We start from the raw sequence: 13,159 nt of genomic DNA on the forward strand, positions 1-13,159 counted from the left end.
CAATCAATCAAGATTACACCACCACTGAAAAACACTAATTTTCAGTCAGTGCTTGCACTTACCACCATTACCCATGATCATATGATCAAAATTTGGGCGCTTGGCAATTAGCTTGGATTTATGATGGCTGCAGTATCCTAGGCTCTCGTGATCACCATTTGCTATCTTTCCAGCCAGGTTCCAACAATGATGGTAGCCAGATTAGCTTAAAGACTGCAAGATTCATTTAACAACTACAGTGATATAGGTAACAACAATTGGAAAGGTGATAAAATTGGCTGTGAGTCACTTAACCGCCTTCCCTAGCAATGAAAATTCTGATTCCTATTGTGATCATGACTTGAGGACTAACTTTGTGTATTAAGATTCTCCAATCTTACTTTATGTATCCAGATTCTCCCTCTGGAATGAGCTGCCCCCCCGGAGCTTCGCATAATCCCTGACCTCCGGTCCTTCTGGTCCTTCCGACGCGCCCTAAAAAGTTGGCTTTTCCAGCAAGCTGGCCTGGCCTGTTAATTTTAACTTACTTTAAATGTATTGTTTTTTTTAAATTCGGTTTGTTTTTTTGGATATGGATTTAATCTTTTTTAACTTTTGGGATGTGTGTTTTTTAATGTTGTACGCCGCCCTGAGTCCTTTTGGAGAAGGGCGGCATATAAATCCAAATAAACCAAACCAAACCAATCAAAACAGCTTAAAATACCTGACTTTTTCAGCAACATTTGGGGGATGTTATTTACAAAATTTGGTTCTTAATTATTTTTATGTTTTCCCACCAATTTTGACATATTTCTTGCTTTCAATTATTGCATTTCTGCCTCTAATTTTTTCTCCTTTCATGTTGCCTAAAGTTACATTAGTGAATGAAGTGGCTAATTCATTGATTAAATAAAATGAATGGAGTGGGAAGGGAATGGAGGAAAGGAGGGAGGGAGGGAGGAAGGAAGGAAGAGAAAGAAAAGGAAGAAGGAAGGAAAGCTTTTCAACTGGGCACAACTTAAATATATGTAGCAATAACTTTTTTGGTTTGTGGTATCCATTTTCTGGTATTTGAGGATGAATTGAAACATTTCATTGAAGAATACAATCCTGCTTTCCTTCTCTACTTCAAAGGCTAGCCACTTCACAAGTAATGGGATATTTAACCTAGTCCAATAGAATAATAATGTAATTGTGTCGCACAGAGGTTCCTCTTATATGCATAAAATGATATTCTGCATAAAATTATATTCCCAATTACCAATGCTGTTAAGAGTTTAATTGCACTGACTCTTTGTGAAATGCGCCTGTCTAAATATCCCTTTGAATAAGATATTTGGCCTAGTGGATAGATAGTAATTTTGTTGTGTTCTATTGAACTTCTTATTACATATACAAAAATGTACATAAAATTATACTCCCAAATACCAGAACGCCATTTAGAGTTTAACTTCACTGAAATCTTTTTTGGATTATACTTTTTGAAATAATTGAATAATTGTGCCAGCAAGTTGCTTGAGGTTTATTGCAAGATACCAATAACCGATGAACAAAATTTGGCATAATGTGTAATGCCTTTACTGCTTTCATTATCAAAAATACTCAGTCCCAAGATTCCTTTTAATGTCTGTACTCATATTTTTAAAATCTGCAAATCAAATATTTCTCTTCTGAACCATGTCTCCCCTAATAAGTAATAAAGGCATAAGCTGAATCACTAAACAAAACTGTGGCCAAGCACCTAGACAATCCCCAAGACATTACAAGCCAATACATTAAAATGTATCATCGGGATATGAAAATGGGTTTTGGCTCCATTCTGGACCATGTGTCAAATCATTGCTCTGAGCCAATTTGATTTAATTGAATTTTCCAAGTAAGTTTTTGTGAGACACTATCAAATGCTTTGGTGAAGTCCATATATATTACGTTTACTGCTGTTTTTGTATGGCTGCCAACAACACAATCAAGTTTCTGAGGTATTATTTGCTTCCCTCCTGCAGCCAAGAGACTTGCATTAATGCAGCATTAAGGTTGCTCTGTAAAAAATAAAAGGGAGCAAGAAATACAAATGCAGTCTCCAACAGCAGCATGCATTTGCACACATGCTCAATGGCTTTTATGGAGAACAGCTGGTAACTGGAAAACTTTGGAAAATCAAAGTGAAACAGGAAGAATGGTATCTCTGATAAATAATAATGGTAAAGGTTGCCCTTGCACATATGTGCTAATTGTTCCCAACTTTAGGGGGCGGTACTCATCTCTAAGCTGAAGAGCCAGCACTGTCCGAAGATGTCTCCTGCTCATGTGGCCGGCATGACTAAACGCTGAAGATGAACGGAATGCTGTTACCTTCCCACCAAAAGTGGTTCCTATTTTTTCTGCTTGGATTTTTACATGCTTTTGAATTGCTAGGTTGGCAGAAGCTGGGACAAATAAGGGGAGCTTACTCCGTTATGCGGCACTAGGGATTCGAACTGCTGAACTGCCAACCTTTCTGATCAACAAGCTCAGCATCTTAGCCACTGAGCCACTGCGTCCCATCTGATAAATAATATTTTGATTCTAATTGCCTCTTTCCCCTTAAAATTCTATGGTTCAAAGCAAAGTTAATATTCTTTTATTATGTATTATTCATACAATGGAGAACAACATATTGAGAAGAATTAACCTTATTATACTACGGAATATGACTTATGATACCATATAGTGCTTATTGTGATATCACATAAATTCCTTTCCTTTTGGATCTGAATTGAGCTGAACAACCATCACTTTAGCCAACACAGTCTATGACCAAGATTGCTGGGAGATGGTGTCCAAAATCTGAATGATCAAATGTTCTGTAGGCTTTATCTATATTTTGCATGCTGCAAACCCATTAGAAATTTAGAAATGAGACATAAAAAGGAATGTGTTATTCATGCAACTATTATCAACATCGATACTCATTCATTGTACCAAAATTTAAAATGTCTCAGGGAAATGTTCTAAGAGTAACAGTGTTTCCTGAGATTCAGATTCTTAAGCTTAAAAATGTCTTTAATTCATCTCTTAGAAATTATTAGGGGAATGCAAAGTATTTTAAATTTGAACCCTTTCTGAGTTCAGAAACAGTTTGAAGCATATTGTTCTGGTGTCGTGACTATCCCAGAAATCAAAAGGACCTTTCTTTCTCTGTGTTGATCTCAAAGCAAGGTTTGTCCTAAATCTATTATATTTGTGGCATAGTTAGAACAGAATTATAGCTCAAAACGTTGTTTTGCACTTAAAATGTTTCAGATTCAAAGTATTCTGTATAACCTTCGTGATTTAAAAAATCTGCAGACCTTTATATCACACAGAACATAAACATATACATATATGTGAATCACTGGATGAAACTTATTGCCTATCACTTGTAAAGTAAACTAGAATATTACAGTTCATTCTGTATGTTGTACATATTTATCATTATCGTGGCTGGAAAAGTTCATAATAGTCTAATAATAGGAAGGCACTATGACTGCAACTCTTCATAATCCACTAGTTATCTTATAGTTATAAAAACTTAATTAGTCTTTATTATGTAAAGTTTTCTGAATTTCCAGAAATAATTCAATTTTGTCGGATTTCAACTTTTAAAAGCTATTTGGGTGTCTATATTGGAATGATTTGGAATAATCTTGGGAAAATCTGGTTCTGAACCTTAGTAGTTAACCATATTTTGGAGAAAAAAATCTAAAAACCTAAAAGAAGAAACTTCCGTATAAATTCATGTGTACCTGGCTTTTTTTTACATCTTTTACATTAGTTCTGCAGATTAATATCCATGAGTATAAATACAGTATATTTGAGCTGGCGGTTAAATATTGAGTAATAGCAGATCAGATGTGGCATTTGTATATATGCGTATCTTGTAGGACTAGTATAGAGATAAGCACTTGCAGTCACATTTTATCTTTGCTTTTTCTCTTCTCTGTCTCTGCTCCGGAAGACTAAACTTCCAGTGGCACCAGTTACTAATATCTTCTCTAACGGAAAGGAAAATAAAATAAAATAAAATAAAATCGTCATGTATTTATGAAATTCTGCTCTCTTAAGAAATAGGTTAACTGTGTTTTCATACTTGTGAGGGGGTGGGCAAATGTAACCAGTGTTATATTGAAAAAGTCAGTCTGTCAGTCTGTCTGCCTGTCTGCCTGTCTGCCTGTCTGTCTGTCTGTCTGTCTCTCTGTGAGTGTGTGACAGTAGCTGGATGTGGACAAAGGCAAATGAAAAAGGACTGAATTTTCTGGTTTTTAGCTTGCATTTTAGTTTTTAAACGAATCCCATGTCAAAATGGCATGAATACTGTGCTTTAGGTCAGAAATGGCTTTGGAGGCTGCTAAAAGAGGAATTGTTAAAATCTCTGTCCCTAAAGACATTAGTTGTTGATAACTGTGTTTTGGTACAGAGCTTATTGCATACCCAAGCTTGTCACTCTGTAAAAAACATCAGTCTACAAAAACACTGTGATCCAAAGCTGTTTCTTTTCATGTTTAAAACTGGATCTCCCCTAACTAAATGGGAAAATAAGGTGTATGACCCGTGTGCTCAAATGTACATTTATACATTTGATGCAAAATACTACATAACAAATAAAGGTATTTGGTTTTCATCAAATCATTACCCATTTTCTAACGTGGCAATATGACATATTCTAGAATACCATTCCATCTTCCCAATCTTGATTTATGATTAAAGGCTGAATTTAGTTTCATTTGAATGTGTCATCGGATGAGCTGGCCTGCAACAATTTAAAGTTTGGTAAAACTATAATATGAATATCAGGAGATATATAAACTCTTACTTTCCTGATATGGAAAATATTGATTACCTACGGAAAAAAAATAATTTTTGTATTTCCAAGCAGGAAACTGGTATGAAATGAAATGAAAATCAATCAGTCTAATACAAACTTCTGCATTTAGGAAAATAATAATCATATGAACAGATGCATTGTACCAGAACTGGCGGCAGTGCATATAAAAAGGAACTGAGATGGAAACTAATAATTTTCAGATACTGGTTATTATATGAAGTTGAAATATGCATCAGTAAAACAATGTAGTTATTTCAAGGCAAATAGAGTTTCAGTTTTCTTTAAAATTAGCACAATTTGCAAGCCCCAAAAGTAATAATTCTACTTTATTATGCACTAGGACGGTACCCTATATAAAGCATTTTGTTTGGTTGAAGAACTGTAGTTTAAAAAGTTAACAAAATGTAACAGGTTCAGGGAACGAAAGGGAGAAGATCAAGGATTCCTAAGAGAAATATTTCGATATTTAATCAGGGACTAAATAGGACAGGGGTGGTCGTGTGGGTTCGGGCGAACCCTTCGCTTTAATTGCTGGCTGGGCCTGGCCACCCGCCCTTGTGCTAAGCTATCCATTTATAACTAACTTCTTCTCTCGTTCCCTCCATCCTCGCTGCCCAGTTGAGTTTTGTGCTGCCCCTGCTTTGCTAACCATAGCTGCCTGAGTTGATTACCTGCTTCTTTAAAGCTCCGTTTCATTCCCAAAGGGGCACGTGTGAGCAAAGCTCATGCGCATTCACAACCAGCGAACAGCTTCTGAATGTAAGTGCAGCCCACCTCTGAAATAAGACCCTGAGGAACTATGACATGCGAGAAAGAAAGCAACCTTATTCTCATGGGTCTAAATTACAGAATAGATTGTATTTAAATAAGGGTAAAATTGAGTGGTTTGACTATGGAGTCCATTTTCAATAACTACCAATAGCAACTGTTGAGGAATACTCAATCTCTCAATTTCCTAAATTGCATTGGGACCAGTCCTCCAGTTTTAGGGCTTTATATGTTGCATCATGTTGTGATTAACAGAACAGAATACAATATGTATTTTGCCCCTTCAGAGTTAAAAACCAATTCTTGCAATAGAAAATTGGCTGAGTTGAAGGATAAACATACCCGTAAATTATTCCTCTGGGACTAGAAATATTGTGCGAAGTAAATCAGAATGCCTCATGCCCATTTAGCCATTCTAAGCTTTGTGAGATACGTTACTCAATTTCTGGCTACTGCACACTACTTCGGCCACTGATTGTGTTAACCACACCCTATTACATTTTCAACTTCTTTGAAAGATAAAGTCATTCTCAGTGCATCAACATTGTGTTGGATTGCTGCATTTTCCAGCACACTCTTGGGTGCTATTAAAGGATGCCAAATGTTCTCCTTCACACATTTCATGGCATTCAAGAGCTGATGCTTTGTTCTCTATCTCTTTTCTATTAGGATTTGCTTAAAGTGGGGGGGGGGGAAACAACACATTTGATATTGCTTTGCTTTAGACTAAACATCTTTAGCCAATCCATATTATGACCACAAAACTGTATAAAAACCATTGAAGGAGATAGTGCTTCTTTCCTTCTCCTTGGGGAAGCTTGCACAAACATTTTGCTACTAACTGCTATTTCTAAATACAGAAGTGGTATTTCAGTACATTGCCAAAGATATTAGCTGCATATTTAATAGCAAAGAGATTTGAATGGCCACTCCCATCGCTAAGGAGAGAAGGAAACCCATTTCAGGGATCTGACTTTAGATTTCAAATTATTTACATATTCTGTTATATATTTATTAATGCACAGCGTATCATTGGCAGTTAGGCATTCTGAGTTGGGTGGATAAGAAGAACCCTATCCTGAGCTTATGTACCAATGTTGAGAACATCTTTGTTTATCATGATCACTGTTCTGATCAGAGATAAAAGAAAGGCCCAGCCTAAGGCTAAACAGTTTAAGAACATGTCCCAGTTTATTTCAGGCGAATAAAGAACCATAAAAAATAGTCAAGAAGCTTTGAGATCTACTTTGACAGGAGAAATTTGTGGACATAAATATTTTCCTAAAAACATTAGAATAACATTAGAGAGAAAGATAGTATCTGGAGGAGAAACTGTCACTCTGATTTTTCAAGGATTCAAGATTTCTTCTATAGGCAGCTAAACATTAAAGGTTATCATTTTTTTACAGTTGTGTAACCAAAGTGAAGAATCCTCATCAGGTGTTATCTATAATCACAGTCTTTCACTGAAATTTAATTTATGGACACATTTTACCTGATAAACAGATAACATCCAAGTTGTCTCTTTCCAAGTACTGATATCCAATCTTACCTTCCTAGAACAAGGCTACAGCCCCCCCCGCCCAATCCCAACCACTGTGATAGATCAATCAATAGGGGTTGAGAGCCAATAACAGCTGGGATCCAATATTAAGTACCATGTTCTAAGTTGATTTCAGCAACTGCACTTCAAGTTCATCAGCATCTCACTTAGTGGTTTATGAGTAGATATGTCTGTATGCATAAGATTCTATCATCAGGAATCAATAGTAGTATCATCTCACATTCCTTTCCATGAAATCAGACATCCCTGCAGTGCTAAAGGTCTATAGTATAAATATCTAAAACTACCAAGTGCTAAGTAAAATAGAAATATTGGGTGCCTCACATCTGACTCTAGCCCATAAGTGCGTAGAAGTCCCTATAATGTCTAGAGTAAGACTGTCAAACTCCCAGCCCACGGACCAGATGTATCACACGCTGGCCATGCCCACATCCAGTTTAGAGGGGGGGAAAGTACCGATACGTCATGTGACGCCGCCGTGAGTCCATGAGTTTGACACCCCTGTTCTAGAGTAATTATTCTGAAGAATATACGACCTGTCATATAATGTACAACATTTTATGCACACAAATTAAATTATAGTTATGCACAAAGTAATATTGATCAGTAGATTGGAATTAGGAATCTGCTAAGCAAATTCAGTACAAAAGTTCCTATATAAAGTCTTGTTTCCTTATATTCAAAGAATTCACTTGTGCAGAGGCTTTCCATAAATACAATAATTGAATAGGTCTTTCTCACTCTTTAGGAACGGTACTTTCAGGCAAGTTATTAATGCATCGCCACTTAAAAAAGCAGCTCCCAGACTATTGGAAATGAATATGTGGAAACAATCCAAATTCTTCAGCAAAAATATAAATAACTTATTTGTGGGTAGTTGAGTTAGTGCAGGTAATATGGCTTTTTGTTGCATATCAGCCTAATGCATTATTAATCTTTGCTTTCTAAGGTACTTCTACTTAACCTAGTCAATTCCACTTTAGTATGTTGAGAAAAACAGAACTTATTTATTATGGATAAAAATAGTTTAATCCTTACCATAGTGGTATTACCAGCCAATTCCCTTTGAATTTTTTTATACAAGGGAAATTATTTCATTCAGTTCTGTGAGACAAAAAAAAAGGACAAAAGGTTTTGGTGATGACTTTTTCCCTATTTCACTACCTGTAGCCTTTATTCTCGGGAATATCTGAGGAAAGCTAAAGAAGAAAAAAGTGTATGTCCTACCCAACTCAACAGTGTATTGCAGAAACTAAGATCTGAACTCCAGATTTCCCATACATTGTCCATATTTACAACTATACAAAACATAACCACTGAAGTAGGAGCGAACTACGTGGACCTGTCCTCATCTAAACATGTTATCCTGAAACCTATGGAAACCTATGGAATAAAATAACCTACCTGAAGACTTAATATTTTTGACTGTAAGGCAAGGTAAAAGCAAGATACTTGCAGCTCTGTACAAATAGCTGTTAAAACTTTCCTCCTGTTTTAGTAGGCATCACATATTTTTCCACTGTCTCTTTTTATGGGTTAAATGAAACTTTTGTATACAATGATACTAAGGGAATTTGCTATTCCTTTCTTTTTCATGGGCATATACTGTTTTGCATGTCTTTTATATGTGAAAGTAGAATATTTTCATCTGTTCCTACTGAATAAAACCATGCTACCTTCTCATTAACAGAAATAGCAGATTTGCCAATATGAAATATAAACTCTTCCAAGACTAAGCTCAGGTACAATAGCATGCTTTTACATAATGTTTTAATGAAATTCAGCCCAGATATCATTCTTTCCAGCAGCAATATCCGTCTGCTCTGGCTCTCAGACAACCATTAAGTATTTGATTTTGCTAGTTGAGGCTCTATCGAATTTGGAAATAGGAAATGACAGCCCCTGTTTTTCTGTGCTATATAAAAGTTTAACTGTCTGTTGTATTTCAAAAATCCAAATGGAACATTGGTTTATATTATATAAAAACACACAATTACACTTTACTAGCAATTGCCATGCTATGTAACTAAATTTTCAATTGGAAGAAAAGATAATGATATCTACAAATTGACAAGCTAAATGAAATCCAGCTGTATAAACTATCTAATCTTAGCATTTGCAATGCCAGAAAAAAGACCCTCAGGCCAAACTTTACATATCACAATTCATGTGTATTTTCCTACAGAGAGATTCATTCTATTAAGAAAATGACTGCAGTTGAACAAGATATTGTTATTTTAACAATAATTCGAGAGCAAGTCATAATAGCTTGGGAGAGGGAGAGGGAGAGAGGGGGAGGGAGAGGGAGAGGGAGAGAGAGAGAGAGGGAGAGGGAAGGAAAGAGAATATTCAACCAAATCCTTATTTACATGCAGTGATTTATTTTTAGTATATAATTCAAAATATATACTAAAGAAGATTCACCTTTCTTCATAGAGTCTAAATTTTCAGTACAGTATGTAATACGCTGTTTAAAATTTAGGTTAAATTTTGAAAAGACCAACTCAGCCCACCAAGGCTGAACTTAATAATTACATCCAATGAGATAGCTGGGGGTCAAATACTTCTTACACACAATAGGAGTACCCTTGCTCAAATAAAAATAATACTCAGATGTCTTGCAAACAGGAAGGACAAAAACCTAAAATAAATAATTTGCTGTTAATTTTCTACGGAGATAGAAATATTTGTCTTGTACACATCCTTATTTTATTTGGAAAACTTTTCAAACACTAGGAGGAATTTCCCAGGAGGAAAAATAAACTCATTTTATTTAATAATATTGGATGTTTTCTTTAAAAAGTCTGCACTGTGGATAGCACAAAGCTTAAATGGTTCCACGTTAAAATCTTAAGTAATACATAATCCGACTTATATCACGTTATTTGAAGGAAATCGTATCAAATTGATGGGTGGCATATAAAATAAATAAATAAACAAACAAGCAGATAAACAAACAAATGAATATCAAGGTCACTGGGTCTTACATGCAAATAGGCTTAAAACGTCTGCCTTAAGAATAATTTAACCTGCATATATCCAAAACTATACATTCCCTATGAAACAATACAAACACTAACCTTATAAAACAAATCTAATTACTGAGTAGAATATTAACCTGGACATCTTTCTACTATGATCTTTATTGTACACAACTTCCCAAGAGACACTTAGTGGAAAGTTATGGGACTTGTAATCGGTCAACACATGTTGTAGTAGACATTTTGCCACTGCAACAATGACTGAAGAGGTCTCCCGCAGGTAAATCATGCAACAAGAATTATATTTACTTTTGCTTATGTCAGGAGATTGTTAGATTCTTGCATGCATTTTTAAAACTTATTAAGATTCCAAATATTGCATCATAACATAAACTAAGGAAACTAAGGACCACTTTATCAAACCATCCAGCAGATGTGACAGCACCTAGGAAGTGCTTATTGGAGGCTGCTGATGTTATCAGATGTTTATTTTAAGGAACACTTGTTAAGATGTAATTTTGATAAAGAGAGATGGAAGTTAATGGCAAACCAGTAGTGCATGACTCAGCCACTATAATTTATATTTAAGACTAATTCACTGGCTGTAATTCTGCCATAGAGATGACATAGGGATAGCAGTTTAACAGCATTATGGGATGCACTCACTCTGTGTCAGGTGGTGCTAAAATATGAATGTTTGACTTTCTAAGGACCATAACCTGTGTTGGGTATCTAAGAGTGGCTCTAAAGCTAAGAACTGGTGGCCCAGTGTGCTGCAAGCTTAGTTTTGGGCAGAAATGTTGAATACAACTAGAAACAACATTTACATAGAATCTCTTCGTTCATAACAATCGTAAAGTCATTCATAGGAATTGGAAACTTAAAGACTGTTTTTCACTTTGTTAAAACTTGGGACTATAGTCCTTTTCCAACACAGTGGAATTTCTTCAGAGTAGGAGATTAATCTGCCAGAGATTGTATTCCAAACAGTTTAACAAAGAGAAATAATAACTCTCAAGAGTCTTGGATCAAGAATTCATCGTTTAAGAAAGAGATAGTAGACAGTGGAAGCCATCCTTGTAGCCTGTCAGTTACAAATAAATCCCATTATTTGAGAAACATTGAAACTTAACATCTGACTAATGTGCAGCATGCAACTTAGGTTGCTGAGCTAATAGGAAATGAGGGATTAAAAGATATTACATTATTTGGATTTTATACGTGTGCAGTAGTTTCTCTGGAAGAATGAGAGGCTAGCATACAAAGAAATATAACAGAAATTTCTCAAGAGGTCTTCATATAGCAAGACTGACTTCCGGATAGCAAGATTACATTCTAGGAACATCGCGGCCAATCTTGTTTTATTTATTTAAGTAAATTTCTTTATTAAATTTACTTAATTTAATTTCTAACGGTGGCAGCAGCGATTTGAACCTAGCCCAGACCTGCTACAATACCTGCTTTCTTGTATTATGAGAGAAACACACTTTTTCTTAAAATCTTGAACATTTTTCTCAAATGTCTAAACATTTGCTAAGTTGCAAACATGAAACATCCATTTTTCTCAATATCCCATACAGTCATTATTTAACTACATAACCTGTATGTAGTATGCTTGTTTGGCTTTCCTACTAGTTCAGTTATTAAAACAAAAAGATTTAAATAGCTATTGTTCCAGGTAAACATAACTTTTTAAAAACCTGCTTGTTTAAAAAAAACAAAAACTGGGTGGGAATATGGATCAATCAGCTGAGAGTGTGATAGGGCAACCAACACAAAATACAATTTTATTCAATTTTCTCAAGGCTTCTCCCAGACTCTTGTTTTGTTCTCCAGTTTACAGTGAATATAAGTCAGTCTGCATTTTGAAGCTTAAGAGTCAACCCAGACAAGTAATCAACAGAAAAAAAACAGGCATATTTAATTCACGATCACTATAGGGGAAATAAATATATTTATGATGATCACTGTTACTATATCAGTTGGATGGAAAAACTCCATCTCTGACAATTAAATGCAGAGCTTCAGAGCTGCCACCACCACTACCCCCTGCTACACACCAATATTATTATTATTATTATTTTAATTTTTGTTCATTCTTTTATTTTCTTTCAAAAAGCCTTCCGCTTTACTTGGGCTACCCCCTGGAGGTGAACGCAGGGTGGGTCCAAACAAATCCATCCCAAGTAGCGTCTGGCAACTTGTCTTAAGCCACGTCCTGTGGGAAAAACTGCAAAATAAACTTACCCAGAGAGATTATCCTTTAAAGGAACGGTCTCAAGAGGAAGCGATGCCTTCTCTGGACTTCAAATAACGTGCCTTGGGAGAGTTTCCCTTTTTTAAAATTTCATTTTCTTTTCTCTTCGCTTACTCCGTCTGCTTTCTCGCGATCAGCCTTTTGCCCACCGCGTCTTAAATATTCTCCCAGGAAGGTCCTCTCTGCTCCATCCTTTCTTCTTCCAACATTTTATTGATATGCCCTGTTCTTTTCAAAACAAGTCAGTCTGGAATGATTCAAGCCGGCCGCCCTCCCTGCCTGCCTCCCTCTCGCTCATTCATTCTCACCAGCACGCCGTGGAGAGAGAGAGAGAGAAAGAGAAAGAGAGAGAAAGAAAACGCCGTTTTCTTTTTTGGACCTCGGAATTACACCAGGGAGCAGTCTCGGCACAGCCAGAAGAAGCGAGTGGGGAAAGGGGGGGAAAAAAGGCTAGGAGAATTACTTAATCACCCGTCTAACAGCTGCTGCTGCGGCGGCTGTTTTCTTTAGCCTTGCCTAGCTATGCTTTCCAAACCCTCTCCCCCCTCCGCCTCATGTCTACCTAGGAATTATAGAGGCGGCCCTGGAGGAGGAGGATGGGCAGAAGCCGCCCGTTCCTTCAGCTAATCACCCTCAAGGTTTTCAAGGACTAGGAGCCGCTGTGATGTCATGCTGACTCTCCGGACGAGTGTGGACTTCTTCTACCCGCCACACGCATTCCGACAGAAGCGGATTCCGGAGAGATCCACTAGATTCCGCTCACACCC

The 13,159-nt window shown here is 36.4% G+C and overlaps 1 protein-coding gene across 2 annotated transcripts in view; it reads right to left on the bottom strand.

Moving 5' to 3' along the window:
• Positions 1-12,717, bottom strand: part of NDST4 (N-deacetylase and N-sulfotransferase 4) — a 167,189-nt gene extending 154,472 nt beyond the window's left edge. For both annotated transcript variants that reach the window (XM_081959865.1, XM_081959864.1), the window contains exon 1: positions 12,383-12,717. The gene's annotated coding sequence lies outside the window, so the exon portion shown is untranslated. The remainder of the gene's footprint in view (positions 1-12,382) is intronic.
• Between the last annotated feature and the right edge of the window lie 442 nt (positions 12,718-13,159).

This window comes from Natrix helvetica, assembly GCF_964273705.1.
Source record: "Natrix helvetica genome assembly, chromosome: 7".
Classification (NCBI taxonomy): domain Eukaryota; kingdom Metazoa; phylum Chordata; class Lepidosauria; order Squamata; family Natricidae; genus Natrix; species Natrix helvetica.